Here is a 17,226-nt window from a genome sequence, read left to right as displayed (position 1 = left end):
AACCCATGGCCCCCAGGGCAACAAATCTAACTTGCCACACAGCTTTACCAACAGCGCCATGCTTCACATGCCTACTCCGCGAATATTTAGCTTAAAATACCTTATCCCGGTTAGTAAACAAAATTTATTTTGGCCCATTGTGGGCCCACTAAGAGGTCTATAAAAAAATCCTTCGGTACAATTGCTTGATACATTAAATTCTAATTTTGGGCGGAGTTTGAAATTTATAGGTAAATATTATAGGGATTTACGGGGTGTGATGTGTGCGTGCCTCCTGATATGACTTCCGTCCCTTTTTCAGCCATTATTCGCTCTCAAACAAAGAAAAATATTTCTTTTCACATATAGAACACTTTATTCGCTTTAAAATATTGAAAAGAAGTTTAAAAAATTAATATAAATTAAAATAAATAAATAAATAAAAATTATCCGAAATTTATCCCTTTATTAGCTATTATTCGCTATTTCCCAAAGAAAAAATATTTTTTTTATATACAGATCACTTGATTCACGCTAAAATATCATAAAATATATTCAAAAAAATAATATATTAAAAAAGATAAGATTTGAAAGTCGACCATCGCAGGGTTTCGTACCCATGGCCCCAGGGACAAAAAATCTAACTTGCCACACAGCTTCACCAAGTGCGCCACGATTCACATGCCTACCCCGCGCATATTTAGCTTAAAACACCTCCACCCGTATAGTAAACAAGACTTATTTTGGCCCATTGCGGGCCTACTAATTGGTATATAGAAAAATGCTTCGGTACAAGTGGTCGATACATTATATTCTAATTTTGGGCGGAGTTTGAAATTTATAGGTTAATATTATAGGGAGTTATGGGGTGTGATGTGTGCGTGCCTCCTGATATGACTTCTGTCCCTTTTTCAGCCATTATTCATTCTTTAGCAAAGAAAAATATTTCTTTTCACATATAGAACACTTTATTCGCTTTAAAATATTGAAAAGAAGTTAAAAAAATAATATAAATTAAAATAAATAAATAAATAAAATTTATCCGATTGTTGGCTATTATTCGCTACTTTCCAAAGAAAAAATAGTTTTTTTTTACATACAGAGCACTTGATTCACGTTAAAATATCAAAAAATATATTAAAAAAAATAATATATTAAAAAAGAAAAAAATTTGAATATCGAACGTCTCAGGGTTTCGATCCCATAGCACCCGGGGCAACAAATCTAACTTGCCACACAGCTTTACCAACTGCGTCATGCTTCACATGCCTACACGCGAATATTTAGCTTAAAACACCTCCTCCCGGTTAGTAAACAAAACTTATTTTGGCCCACTGTGGGCCCACTAATTGGTATATAGGAAAATGCTTCGGTACAAGTGGTCGATACATTATATTCTAATTTTGGGCGGAGTTTGAAATTTATAGGTTAATATTATAGGGAGTTATGGGGTGTGATGTGTGCGTGCCTCCTGATATGACTTCTGTCCCTTTTTCAGCCATTATTCATTCTTTAGCAAAGAAAAATATTTCTTTTCACATATAGAACACTTTATTCGCTTTAAAATATTGAAAAGAAGTTAAAAAAATAATATAAATTAAAATAAATAAATAAATAAAATTTATCCGATTGTTGGCTATTATTCGCTACTTTCCAAAGAAAAAATAGTTTTTTTTTATATACAGAGCACTTGATTCACGTTAAAATATCAAAAAATATATTAAAAAAAATAATATATTAAAAAAGAAAAAAATTTGAATATCGAACGTCTCAGGGTTTCGATCCCATAGCCCCCGGGACAACAAATCTAACTTGCTACACAGCTTTACCAACTGCGCCATGCTTCACATGCCAACACGCGAATATTTAGCTTAAAACACCTTCTCCCGGGTAGTAAACAAAACTTATTTTGTTTACTAACCGGGTTTGTTTACTTCCGTATACTTTTGTATACGAAAAAATAGCTTTTTTTTTTGTATACAGAACACTTGATTCACGTTAAAATATCAAAAAATATATTTAAAAAAATTAGATTAAAAAAAAATTTGAATGTCGACTGTCGCAGGTATTCGAACCCATGGCCCCCGGGACAACAAATCTAACTTGCCACTCAGCTTTACCAACTGCGCCATGATTCACATGCCTGCCCGCGAATATTTAGCTTATAACGCCACCTCCCGGTTAGTAAACAAAACTTATTTTGGCAGATTGTGGGTCCACTAATTAGTATATAAAAAAATCCTTCGGTACAAGTGTTCGATACATTAAATTCTAATTTTTGGCGTAGTTTGAAATTTATAGGTTAATATTATAGGGAGTTATGGGGTGTGATGTGTGCGTGCCTCCTGATATGACTTCTGTCCCTTTTTCAGCCATTATTCATTCTTTTGCAAAGAAAAATATTTCCTTTCACATATAGAACACTTTATTCGCTTTAAAATATTGAAAAGAAGTTTAAATATTAATATAAATTAAAATAAATAAATAAATAAAAATTATCCGAAATTTATCCGTTTATTAGCTATTTTTCGCTATTTCCCATAGAAAAAATAGTTTTTTTTGTATACAGAGCACTTGATTCACGTTAAAATATCAAAAAATATATTTAAAAAAATTATATAAAAAAAAAGAAAATTTGAATGTCGACCGTCGCAGGTATTCGAACCCATTGCCCCCAGGGCAACAAATCTAACTTGCCACACAGCTTTACCAACAGCGCCATGCTTCACATGCCTACTCCGCGAATATTTAGCTTAAAACACCTGTTCCCGGTTAGTAAACAAAATTTATTTTGGCCCATTGTGGAACCACTAAGAGGTTTTTAAAAAAATCCTTCGGTACAATTGTTCGATACATTAAATTCTAATTTTGGGCGGAGTTTGAAATTTATAGGTTAATATTATAGGGAGTTACGAGGTGTGATGTGTGCGTGCCTCCTGATATGACTTCTGTCCCTTTTTCAGCCATTATTCGCTCTTTAACAAAGAAAAATATTTCTTTTGACATATTTGACACTTTATTCGTTTTAAAATATTGAAAAGAAGTTAAAAAAATAATATAAAATGAAATAAGTAAATAAATAAAAATTATCCGAAATTTATCCGCTTATTAGCTATTATTCGCTATTTCCAAAAGAAAAAATAGTTTTTTTTTATATACCGAACACTTGATTCAGGTTAAAATTTTAAAAAAAATATATTAAAAAAAATAATATTAAAAAAAAGGAAAAATTTGAAAGTCGACCGTCGCAGGGTTTCGTACCCATGGCCCCCGGAACAACAAATCTAACTTGCCACCTAGGTTTACCAACTGCGCCATGATTCATATGCCTGTCCCGCGAATATTTAGCTTAAAACACCTCCTCCCGGTTAGTAAACAAAACTTATTTTGGCAGATTGTGGACCCACTAATCGGTATATAAAAAAATCCTTCGGTGCAATTGTTCGATACATTAAATTCTAATTTTGGGCGGAGTTTGAAATTTATGGGTCAATATTATAGGGAGTTACGAGGTGTGATGCGTGCGTGCCTCCTGATATGACTTCTGCCCCTTTTTCAGCCATTATTCGCTCTTTAACAAAGAAAAATATTTCTTTTCACATATAGAACACTTCATTCGCTTTAAAATATTAAAAAGAAGTTTAAAAAACAATATAAATCAGAATAAATAAATAAATAAAAATTATCTGAAATTTATCCGTATATTAGCTATTTTTCGCTATTTCCCCCCCAAAAGTTGGGGTTTTTTTTGTATACAGAACACTTGATTCGAGTTAAAATATCAAAAAATATATTAAAAAATATAATATAAAAAATATGTTAAATGTCGATCGTCGCAGGGTTTCGAACCCATGGCCCCCGGAACAGCAAATCTAACTTGCCACACAGCTTTACCAACTGCGCCAAGATTCACATGCCTGCTCCGCGAATATTTAGCTTAAAACACATCCTCCCGGTTAGTAAACCAAACTTATTTTGGCAGATTGTGGGCCCACTAATTGGTATATAAAAAAATCCTTCGGCACAATTGCTCGATATATTAAATTCTAATTTTGGGCGGAGTTTGAAATTTATAGGTTAATATTATAGGGAGTTACGAGGTGTGATGTGTGCGTGCCTCCTGATATGACTTCTGTCCTTTTTCAGACATTATTCGCTCTTTAACAAAGTAAAATATTTCTTTTCACATATAGAACACTTCATTCGCTTTAAAATATTAAAAAGAAGTTAAAAAAAACAATATAAATTAGAATAAATAAATAAATAAAAATTTTCCGAAATTTATCCGTTTATTAGCTATTCTTCGCTATTTCCCCCCAAAAAATTGTTTTTTTTTTGTATACAGAACACTTGATTCACGTTAAAATATCAAAAAATTTATTAAATAAAATAATATTAAAAAAGAGAAAAAATTTGAATGTCGACCGTCGCAGAGTTTCGAACCCATGGCCCCCGGAACAACAAATCTAACTTGCCTCACAGCTTTACCAACAGCGCCATGCTTCAATTGCCTACTCCGCGAATATTTAGCTTAAAACAACTGTTCCCGGTTAGTAAACAAAATTTATTTTGGCCCATTGTGGAACCACTAAGAGGTTTTTAAAAAAATCCTTCGATACAATTGCTTGATACATTAAATTCTAATTTTGGGCGGAGATTGAAATTTATAGGTCAATATTATAGGAATTTACGGGGTGTGATGTGTGCGTGCCTCCTGATATGACTTCCGTCCCTTTTTCAGCCATTATTTGCTCTTAAACAAAGAAAAATATTTCTTTTGACAAATTTGACACTTTATTCGCTTTAAAATATTGAAAAGAAGTTAAAAAAATGATATAAATTAAAATAAATAAATAAATAAAAATTATCCGAAATTTATCCGTTTATTAGCTATTATTCGCTATTTCCCAAAGAAAAAATATTTTTTTTTATATACAGAACACTTGATTCACGCTAAAATATCATAAAATATATTTAAAAAAATAATATATTAAAAAAGATAAAATTTGAAAGTCGACCATCGCAGGGTTTCGAACCCATGGCCCCAGGGACAACAAATCTAACTTGCCACACAGCTTTACCAACTGCGCCATGCTTCACATGCATTCCCTGCAAATATTTAACTTAAAACACCTCCTCCCGGATAGTAAACAAAACTTATTTTGGCCCACTGTGTGCCCTCTGATTGGTATATAAAAGAATCCTTTGGTACAAGTGGTCGATACATTATATTCTAATTTTGGGCGGAGTTTGAAATTTATAGATTAATATTATAGGGAGTTATGGGTGTGATGTGCGCGTGCCTCCTGATATGACTTCTGTCACTTTTTCAGCCATTATTCATTCTTTAGCAAAGATAAATATTTCTTTTCACATATAGAACACTTTATTCGCTTAAAAATATTGAAAAGAAATTGAAAAAATTATATAAATTAAAATAAAAAAAATAAATAAAAATTATCCGAAATTTATCCGTTTATTACCTATTTTTCGCTATTTCCCAAAGAAAAAATAGCTTTTTTTTGTATACAGAACACTTGATTCACGTTAAAATATCAAAAAATATATTTAAAAAAATTATATAAAAAAAAAGAAAATTTGAATGTCGACCGTCGCAGGTATTCGAACCCATGGCCCCCGGGACAACAAATCTAACTTGCCACACAGCTTTACCAACTGCGCCATGCTTCACATGCCTACCCCGCGATTATTTAACTTAAAACTCCTCCACCCGGATAGTAAACAAAACTTATTTTGGCCCACGGTGGGCCCACTAATTGGTATATAAAAAAATCCTTCGGTACAAGTGGTCGATACATTATATTCTAATTTTGGGCGGAGTTTGAAATTTATAGGTTAATATTATGGGGAGTTATGGGGTGTGATGTGTGCATGCCTCCTGATCTGACTTCTGTCCTTTTTTCAGCCATTATTAATTCTTTAGCAAAGAAAAATATTTCTTTTCACATATAGAACACTTTATTCGCTTTAAAATATTGAAAAGAAGTTAAAAAAATGATATAAATTAAAATAAATAAATAAATAAAAATTATCCGAAATTTATCCGTTTATTAGCTATTATTCGCTATTTCCCAAAGAAAAAATATTTTTTTTTATATACAGAACACTTGATTCACGCTAAAATATCATAAAATATATTTAAAAAAATAATATATTAAAAAAGATAAAATTTGAAAGTCGACCATCGCAGGGTTTCGAACCCATGGCCCCAGGGACAACAAATCTAACTTGCCGCACATCTTTACCAACTACGCCATGCTTCACATGCATTCCCTGCAAATATTTAACTTAAAACACCTCCACCCGGATAGTAAACAAAACTTATTTTGGCCCACTGTGTGCCCTCTGATTGGTATATAAAAAAATCCTTTGGTACAAGTGGTCGATACATTATATTCTAATTTTGGGCGGAGTTTGAAATTTATAGGTTAATATTATAGGGAGTTATGGGTGTGATGTGCGCGTGCCTCCTGATATGACTTCTGTCACTTTTTCAGCCATTATTCATTCTTTAGCAAAGATAAATATTTCTTTTCACATATAGAACACTTTATTAGCTTAAAAATATTGAAAAGAAGTTGAAAAAATTATATAAATTAAAATAAAAATTATCCGAAATTTATCCGTTTATTACCTATTTTTCGCTATTTCCCAAAGAAAAAATAGCTTTTTTTTGTATACAGAACACTTGATTCACGTTAAAATATCAAAAAATATATTTAAAAAAATTATATAAAAAAAAAGAAAATTTGAATGTCGACCGTCGCAGGTATTCGAACCCATGGCCCCCGGGACAAAAAATCTAACTTGCCACACAGCTTTACCAACTGCGCCACGATTCACATGCCTACCCCGCGCATATTTAGCTTAAAACATCTCCACCCGTATAGTAAACAAGACTTATTTTGGCCCATTGCGGGCCCACTAATTGGTATATAGAAAAATGCTTCGGTACAAGTGGTCGATACATTATATTCTAATTTTGGGCGGAGTTTGAAATTTATAGGTTAATATTATAGGGAGTTATGGGGTGTGATGTATGCGTGCCTCCTGATATGACTTCTGTCCCTTTTTCAGCCATTATTCATTCTTTAGCAAAGAAAAATATTTCTTTTCACATATAGAACACTTTATTCGCTTTAAAATATTGAAAAGAAGTTAAAAAAATAATATAAATTAAAATAAATAAATAAATAAAATTTATCCGATTGTTGGCTATTATTCGCTACTTTCCAAAGAAAAAATAGTTTTTTTTTATATACAGAGCACTTGATTCACGTTAAAATATCAAAAAATATATTAAAAAAAATAATATATTAAAAAAGAAAAAAATTTGAATATCGAACGTCTCAGGGTTTCGATCCCATAGCCCCCGGGACAACAAATCTAACTTGCCACACAGCTTTACCAACTGCGCCATGCTTCACATGCCTACACGCGAATATTTAGCTAAAAACACCTTCTCCCGGTTAGTAAACAAAACTTATTTTGTTTACTAACCGGGTTTGTTTACTTCCGTATACTTCTGTATACGAAAAAATAGCTTTTTTTTTTGTATACAGAACACTTGATTCACGTTAAAATATCAAAAAATATATTTAAAAAAATTAGATTAAAAAAAAATTTGAATGTCGACTGTCGCAGGTATTCGAACCCATGGCCCCCGGGACAACAAATCTAACTTGCCACACAGCTTTACCAACTGCGCCAAGATTCACATGCCTGCTCCGCGAATATTTAGCTTAAAACACATCCTCCCGGTTAGTAAACCAAACTTATTTTGGCAGATTGTGGGCCCACTAATTGGTATATAAAAAAATCCTTCGGCACAATTGCTCGATATATTAAATTCTAATTTTGGGCGGAGTTTGAAATTTATAGGTTAATATTATAGGGAGTTACGAGGTGTGATGTGTGCGTGCCTCCTGATATGACTTCTGTCCTTTTTCAGACATTATTCGCTCTTTAACAAAGTAAAATATTTCTTTTCACATATAGAACACTTCATTCGCTTTAAAATATTAAAAAGAAGTTAAAAAAAACAATATAAATTAGAATAAATAAATAAATAAAAATTTTCCGAAATTTATCCGTTTATTAGCTATTCTTCGCTATTTCCCCCCAAAAAATTGTTTTTTTTTTGTATACAGAACACTTGATTCACGTTAAAATTTCAAAAAATTTATTAAATAAAATAATATTAAAAAAGAGAAAAAATTTGAATGTCGACCGTCGCAGAGTTTCGAACCCATGGCCCCCGGAACAACAAATCTAACTTGCCTCACAGCTTTACCAACAGCGCCATGCTTCAATTGCCTACTCCGCGAATATTTAGCTTAAAACAACTGTTCCCGGTTAGTAAACAAAATTTATTTTGGCCCATTGTGGAACCACTAAGAGGTTTTTAAAAAAATCCTTCGATACAATTGCTTGATACATTAAATTCTAATTTTGGGCGGAGATTGAAATTTATAGGTCAATATTATAGGAATTTACGGGGTGTGATGTGTGCGTGCCTCCTGATATGACTTCCGTCCCTTTTTCAGCCATTATTTGCTCTTAAACAAAGAAAAATATTTCTTTTGACAAATTTGACACTTTATTCGCTTTAAAATATTGAAAAGAAGTTAAAAAAAATGATATAAATTAAAATAAAAAAATAAATATAAATTATCCGAAATTTATCCGTTTATTAGCTATTATTCGCTATTTCCTAAAGAAAAAATATTTTTTTTTATATACAGAACACTTGATTCACGCTAAAATATCATAAAATATATTTAAAAAAATAATATATTGAAAAAGATAAAATTGAAAGACGACCATCGCAGGGTTTCGAACCCATGGCCCCAGGGACAACAAATCTAACTTGCCACACAGCTTTACCAACTGCGCCATGCTTCACATGCATTCCCCGCAAATATTTAACTTAAAATACCTCCACCCGGATAGTAAACAAAACTTATTTTGGCCCACTGTGGGCCCTCTAATTGGTATATAAAAAAATCCTTTGGTACAAGTGGTCGATACATTATATTCTAATTTTGGGCGGAGTTTGAAATTTATAGGTTAATATTATAGGGAGTTACGGGTGTGATGTGCGCGTGCCTCCTGATATGACTTCTGTCACTTTTTCAGCCATTATTCATTCTTTAGCAAAGATAAATATTTCTTTTTACATATAGAACACTTTATTCGCTTTAAAATATTGAAAAGAAGTTAAAAAAATGATATAAATTAAAATTAAAAAAAAAAAAATTATCCGAAATTTATCCGTTTATTACCTATTTTTCGCTATTTCCCAAAGAAAAAATAGCTTTTTTTTGTATACAGAACACTTGATTCACGTTAAAATATCAAAAAATATATTTAAAAAAATTATATAAAAAAAAAGAAAAAATTTGAATGTCGCCCGTCGCTGGTATTCGAACCCATGTCCCCCGGGACAAAAAATCTAACTTGCCACACACCTTACCAACTGCGCCATGCTTCATATGCCTACCCCGCGAATATTTAACTTAAAACACCTCCACCCGGATAGTAAACAAAAGTTATTTTGGCCCACTGTGGGCCCACTAATAGGTATATAAAAAAATCCTTCGGTACAAGTGGTCGATACATTATATTCTAATTTTGGGCGGAGTTTGAAATTTATAGGTTAAAATTATAGGGAGTTACGGGGTGTGATGTGTGCGTGCCTCCTGATATGACTTCTGTCTCTTTTTCAGCCATTATTCACTCTTAAGCAAAGAAAAATATTTCTTTTCACATATAGAACACTTTATTCGCTTTAAAATATTGAAAAGAAGTTTAAAAAAATAATATAAATTAAAATAAATAAATAAATAAAAATTATCCGAAATTTATCCGTTTATTAGCTATTTTTCGCTATTTCCCACAGAAAAATTAGTTTTTTTTGTATACAGAGCACTTGATTCACGTAAAAATATCAAAAAATATATTTAAAAATTTAATAAAAAAAAAGGAAAATTTGAATGTCGACCGTCGCAGGTATTCGAACCCGTGGCCCCCGGGACAACAAATCTAACTTGCCACACAGCTTTACCAACTGCGCCATGCTTCACATGCCTACCCCGCGATTATTTAACTTAAAACTCCTCCACCCGGATAGTAAACAAAACTTATTTTGGCCCACGGTGGGCCCACTAATTGGTATATAAAAAAATCCTTCGGTACAAGTGGTCGATACATTATATTCTAATTTTGGGCGGAGTTTGAAATTTATAGGTTAATATTATGGGGAGTTATGGGGTGTGATGTGTGCATGCCTTATGATCTGACTTCTGTCCTTTTTTCAGCCATTATTAATTCTTTAGCAAAGAAAAATATTTCTTTTCACATATAGAACACTTTATTCGCTTTAAAATATTGGAAAGAAGTTAAAAAAAATGATATAAATTAAAATAAATAAATAAATAAAAATTATCCGAAATTTATCCGTTTATTAGCTATTATTCGCTATTTCCCAAAGAAAAAATATTTTTATTTATATTCAGAACACTTGATTCACGCTAAAATATCATAAAATATATTTAAAAAAATAATATATTAAAAAAGATAAAATTTGAAAGTCGACCATCGCAGGGTTTCGAACCCATGGCCCCAGGGACAACAAATCTAACTTGCCACACAGCTTTACCAAGTGCGCCATGCTTCACATGCATTCCCTGCAAATATTTAACTTAAAACACCTCCACCCGGATAGTAAACAAAACTTATTTTGGCCCACTGTGTGCCCTCTGATTGGTATATAAAAAAATCCTTTGGTACAAGTGGTCGATACATTATACTCTAATTTTGGGCGGAGTTTGAAATTTATAGGTTAATATTAAAGGGAGTTATGGGTGTGATGTGCGCGTGCCTCCTGATATGACTTCTGTCACTTTTTCAGCCATTATTCATTCTTTAGCAAAGATAAATATTTCTTTTCACATATAGAACACTTTATTCGCTTAAAAATACTGAAAAGAAGTTAAAAAAATTATATAAATTAAAATAAAAAAAATAAATAAAAATTATCCGAAATTTATCCGTTTATTACCTATTTTTCGCTATTTCCCAAAGAAAAAATAGTTTTTTTTTGTATACAGAACACTTGATTCACGTTAAAATATCAAAAAATATATTTAAAAAAATTATATTAAAAAAAAGAAAAAATTTGAATGTCGACCGTCGCTGGTATTCGATACCATGTCCCCCGGGACAACAAATCTAACTTGACACACAGCTTTACCAACTGCGCCCAGCTTCACATGCCTACCCCGCGAATATTTAACTTAAAACACCTCCACCCGGAGAGTAAACAAAAGTTATTTTGGCCCACTGTGGGCCCACTAATAGGTATATAAAAAAATCCTTCGGCAGAAGTGGTCGATACATTATATTCTAATTTTGGGCGGAGTTTGAAATTTATAGGTTAAAATTATAGGGAGTTACGGGGTGTGATGTGTGCGTGCCTCCTGATATGACTTCTGTCTCTTTTTCAGCCATTATTCACTCTTAAGCAAAGAAAAATATTTCTTTTCACATATAGAACACTTTATTCGCTTTAAAATATTGAAAAGAAGTTTAAAAAAATAATATAAATAAATAAAAATTATCCGAAATTTATCCGTTTATTAGCTATTTTTCGCTATTTCCCACAGAAAAAATAGTTTTTTTTGTATACAGAGCACTTGATTCACGTAAAAATATCAAAAAATATATTTAAAAAATTTAATAAAAAAAAAAGAAAATTTGAATGTCGACCGTCGCAGGTATTCGAACCCATGGCCCCCGGGACAACAAATCTAACTTGCCACACAGCTTTACCAACTGCGCCATGCTTCACATGCCTACCCCGCGATTATTTAACCACCCGGATAGTAAACAAAACTTATTTTGGCCCACTGTGTGCCCTCTGATTGGTATATAAAAAAATCCTTTGGTACAAGTGGTCGATACATTATATTCTAATTTTGGGCGGAGTTTGAAATTTATAGGTTAATATTATAGGGAGTTATGGGTGTGATGTGCGCGTGCCTCCTGATATGACTTCTGTCACTTTTTCAGCCATTATTCATTCTTTAGCAAAGATAAATATTTCTTTTCACATATAGAACACTTTATTCGCTTAAAAATATTGAAAAGAAGTTAAAAAAATTATATAAATTAAAATAAAAAAAAATAAATAAAAATTATCCGAAATTTATCCGTTTATTACCTATTTTTCGCTATTTCCCAAAGAAAAAATAGCTTTTTTTTGTATACAGAACACTTGATTCACGTTAAAATATCAAAAAATATATTTAAAAAAATTATATTAAAAAAAAGAAAAAATTTGAATGTCGACCGTCGCTGGTATTCGATACCATGTCCCCCGGGACAACAAATCTAACTTGCCACACAGCTTTACCAACTGCGCCCAGCTTCACATGCCTACCCCGCAAATAGTTAACTTAAAACACCTCCTCCCGGATAGTAAACTAAACCTATTTTGGCCCACTGTGGGCCCACTAATTGGTATATAAAAAAATCCTTCGGTACAAGTGGTCGATACATTATATTCTAATTTTGGGCGGAGTTTGAAATTTATAGGTTAATATTATAGGGAGTTTCGGGGTGTGATGTGTGTGTGCCTCCTAATATGACTTCTGTCCCTTTTTCAGTTATTATTCGCTCTTTAACAAAGAAAAATATTTCTTTTCACATATAGAACACTTTATTCGCTTTAAAATATTGAAAAGAAGTTTAAAAAATTAATATAAATTAAAATAAATAAATAAATAAAAATTATCCGAAATTTATCCCTTTATTAGCTATTATTCGCTATTTCCCAAAGAAAAAATATTTTTTTTATATACAGATCACTTGATTCACGCTAAAATATCATAAAATATATTCAAAAAAATAATATATTAAAAAAGATAAGATTTGAAAGTCGACCATCGCAGGGTTTCGTACCCATGGCCCCAGGGACAAAAAATCTAACTTGCCACACAGCTTTACCAACTGCGCCACGATTCACATGCCTACCCCGCGCATATTTAGCTTAAAACACCTCCTCCCGTATAGTAAACAAGACTTATTTTGGCCCATTGCGGGCCCACTAATTGGTATATAGAAAAATGCTTCGGTACAAGTGGTCGATACATTATATTCTAATTTTGGGCGGAGTTTGAAATTTATAGGTTAATATTATAGGGAGTTATGGGGTGTGATGTGTGCGTGCCTCCTGATATGACTTCTGTCCCTTTTTCAGCCATTATTCATTCTTTAGCAAAGAAAAATATTTCTTTTCACATATAGAACACTTTATTCGCTTTAAAATATTGAAAAGAAGTTAAAAAAATAATATAAATTAAAATAAATAAATAAATAAATAAAATTTATCCGATTGTTGGCTATTATTCGCTACTTTCCAAAGAAAAAATAGTTTTTTTTTTATATACAGAGCACTTGATTCACGCTGAAATATCATAAAATATATTTAAAAAAAAAATATATTAAAAAAGATAAAATTTGAAAGCCGACCATCGCAGGGTTTCGAACCCATGGCCCCAGGGACAACAAATCTAACTTGCCACACAGCTTTACCAACTGCGCCATGCTTCACATGCATTCCCTGCAAATATTTAACTTAAAACACCTCCACCCGGATAGTAAACAAAACTTATTTTGGCCCACTGTGTGCCCTCTGATTGGTATAGAAAAAAATCCTTTGGTACAAGTGGTCGATACATTATATTCTAATTTTGGGCGGAGTTTGAAATTTATAGGTTAATATTATAGGGAGTTATGGGTGTGATGTGCGCGTGCCTCCTGATATGACTTCTGTCACTTTTTCAGCCATTATTCATTCTTTAGCAAAGATAAATATTTCTTTTCACATATAGAACACTTTATTCGCTTAAAAATATTGAAAAGAAGTTAAAAAAATTATATAAATTAAAATAAAAAAAAATAAATAAAAATTATCCGAAATTTATCCGTTTATTACCTATTTTTCGCTATTTCCCAAAGAAAAAATAGCTTTTTTTTGTATACAGAACACTTGATTCACGTTAAAATATCAAAAAATATATTTAAAAAAATTATATTAAAAAAAAGAAAAAATTTGAATGTCGACCGTCGCTGGTATTCGATACCATGTCCCCCGGGACAACAAATCTAACTTGCCACACAGCTTTACCAACTGCGCCCAGCTTCACATGCCTACCCCGCAAATAGTTAACTTAAAACACCTCCTCCCGGATAGTAAACTAAACCTATTTTGGCCCACTGTGGGCCCACTAATTGGTATATAAAAAAATCCTTCGGTACAAGTGGTCGATACATTATATTCTAATTTTGGGCGGAGTTTGAAATTTATAGGTTAATATTATAGGGAGTTTCGGGGTGTGATGTGTGTGTGCCTCCTAATATGACTTCTGTCCCTTTTTCAGTTATTATTCGCTCTTTAACAAAGAAAAATATTTCTTTTCACATATAGAACACTTTATTCGCTTTAAAATATTGAAAAGAAGTTTAAAAAATTAATATAAATTAAAATAAATAAATAAATAAAAATTATCCGAAATTTATCCCTTTATTAGCTATTATTCGCTATTTCCCAAAGAAAAAATATTTTTTTTATATACAGATCACTTGATTCACGCTAAAATATCATAAAATATATTCAAAAAAATAATATATTAAAAAAGATAAGATTTGAAAGTCGACCATCGCAGGGTTTCGTACCCATGGCCCCAGGGACAAAAAATCTAACTAGCCACACAGCTTTACCAACTGCGCCACGATTCACATGCCTACCCCGCGCATATTTAGCTTAAAACACCTCCACCCGTATAGTAAACAAGACTTATTTTGGCCCATTGCGGGCCCACTAATTTGTATATAGAAAAATGCTTCGGTACAAGTGGTCGATACATTATATTCTAATTTTGGGCGGAGTTTGAAATTTATAGGTTAATATTATAGGGAGTTATGGGGTGTGATGTGTGCGTGCCTCCTGATATGACTTCTGTCCCTTTTTCAGCCATTATTCATTCTTTAGCAAAGAAAAATATTTCTTTTCACATATAGAACACTTTATTCGCTTTAAAATATTGAAAAGAAGTTAAAAAAATAATATAAATTAAAATAAATAAATAAATAAATAAAATTTATCCGATTGTTGGCTATTATTCGCTACTTTCCAAAGAAAAAATAGTTTTTTTTTTATATACAGAGCACTTGATTCACGTTAAAATATCAAAAAATATATTAAAAAAAATAATATATTAAAAAAGAAAAAAATTTGAATATCGAACGTCTCAGGGTTTCGATCCCATAGCCCCCGGGACAACAAATCTAACTTGCCACACAGCTTTACCAACTGCGTCATGCTTCACATGCCTACACGCGAATATTTAGCTTAAAACACCTCCTCCCGGTTAGTAAACAAAACTTATTTTGGCCCACTGTGGGCCCACTAATAGGTATATAAAAAAATCCTTCGGTACAAGTGGTCGATACATTATATTCTAATTTTGGGCGGAGTTTGAAATTTATAGGTTAATATTATAGGGAGTTATGGGATGTGATGTGTGCGTGCCTCCTGATATGACTTCTGTCCCTTTTTCAGCCATTAATTATTCTTTAGCAAAGAAAAATATTTCTTTTCACATATAGAACACTTTATTCGCTTTAAAATATTGAAAGGAAGTTTAAAAAATGATATAAATTAAAATAAATAAATAAATAAAAATTATCCGAAATTTATCCGTTTATTAGCTATTTCTCGCTATTTCCCAAAGAAAAAATAGCTTTTTTTTGTATACAGAACACTTGATTCACGTTAAAATATCAAAAAATATATTTAAAAAAATTAGATAAAAAAAAAAAAATTTGAATGTCGACCGTCGCAGGTATTCGAACCCATGGCCCCCGGGACAACAAATCTAACTTGCCACTCAGCTTTACCAACTGCGCCATGATTCACATGCCTGCCCGCGAATATTTAGCTTAAAACGCCACCTCCTGGTTAGTAAACAAAACTTATTTTGGCAGATTGTGGGCCCACTAATTGGTATATAAAAAAATCCTTCGGTACAATTGTTCGATACATTAAATTCTAATTTTGGGCGGAGTTTGAAATTTATAGGTTAATATTTTAGGGAGTTACGGGGTGTGATGTGTGCGTGCCTCCTGATATGACTTTTGTCCCTTTTTCAGCCTTTATTAGCTCTTTAACAAAGAAAAATATTTCTTTTCACATATAGAAGACTTTATTCGCTTTAAAATATTGAAAAGAAGTTAAAAAAATAATATAAATAAAAATAAATAAAATTTATCCGATTATTAGCTATTTCCCTAAGAAAAAATAGTTTTTTTTTGGTACGTTAAGTAAAAGGTGTGTTAATTTAGTGTGGCCAAGACATACATGGTCTACTGCTTATTGTTATTTATCTTAATAATTACAATAATTAGTTAACCATTCCATGATATGTTATTCTCGACGGAATTTAAGTCTCCATTTAATAAAAAGAAAAACATTTTCCTTGAATTTAAGTGGTGCCAAAATCAAATGTAACCAGACTTACTGGACTCATTGAAGAACAATATTAAAGTTTAGAGACGGTTGCGTATCGATAGGCTTTAACAGTATGATTATTTCTTCGAGAAATGCATCTGGCAATCCAAAAAAGTTCTGTAGTAGAGGAAATGGAGAATTAAAGCTAGTTTTCAACTCTTTTAACTCTGTTTTAAGTGTATTTTTTGCATAACTGAACTTTAATCTTGCAAGTTAAAAGTCTGTGATTTAAGATAATATCTGCGACTTTCATTAGAAAACTGTACTATTAATACAATAATTCGAAATAAGCCTACTTTGAAATTTCGCCTGGATATAACTAAGGAAAACGATGATGCAAGTAACTTGTAAGCTTTGAAAAAAAGCGGGAACACATCATGTATTTATTACTGCTTCTAATCAATTTGCAAAGTTACAAGAATACTAGAAAATTGAAAGTAAAGAAATCCATACACTAAATCTGGTTGCATTTTTAAAAAAGCTACTATTTTATTCATTTAAACTAATTATTCCCTTCATTTATTAAAGTCTTTGCTTTATATTGTTTAATATTGATATCAAATGATTAAATTTAAAATTACCATTTCTAAGTATAACATTTTGTAACTTCATAAATTTTAAAGTTTGTTTCGAATATCAGATCTATATTTTTT

At 31.7% G+C, this 17,226-nt stretch overlaps 1 protein-coding gene across 1 annotated transcript in view; it reads right to left on the bottom strand.

Annotated features, from left to right (window-relative positions):
* Positions 1 to 17,226, bottom strand: part of LOC147812596 (pre-mRNA 3' end processing protein WDR33-like) — a 612,260-nt gene that overhangs the window by 194,129 nt on the left and 400,905 nt on the right. The gene's annotated exons all lie outside the window — the stretch shown is intronic.

Source organism: Parasteatoda tepidariorum, chromosome 4, assembly GCF_982258835.1.
Source record: "Parasteatoda tepidariorum strain Cologne lab strain chromosome 4, Ptep-v5.0, whole genome shotgun sequence".
NCBI classification, from domain to species: Eukaryota; Metazoa; Arthropoda; class Arachnida; order Araneae; family Theridiidae; genus Parasteatoda; species Parasteatoda tepidariorum.
The sequence above is the reverse complement of the archived record's forward strand: the minus strand, read 5'-3'. Positions and strand labels throughout refer to the sequence as shown.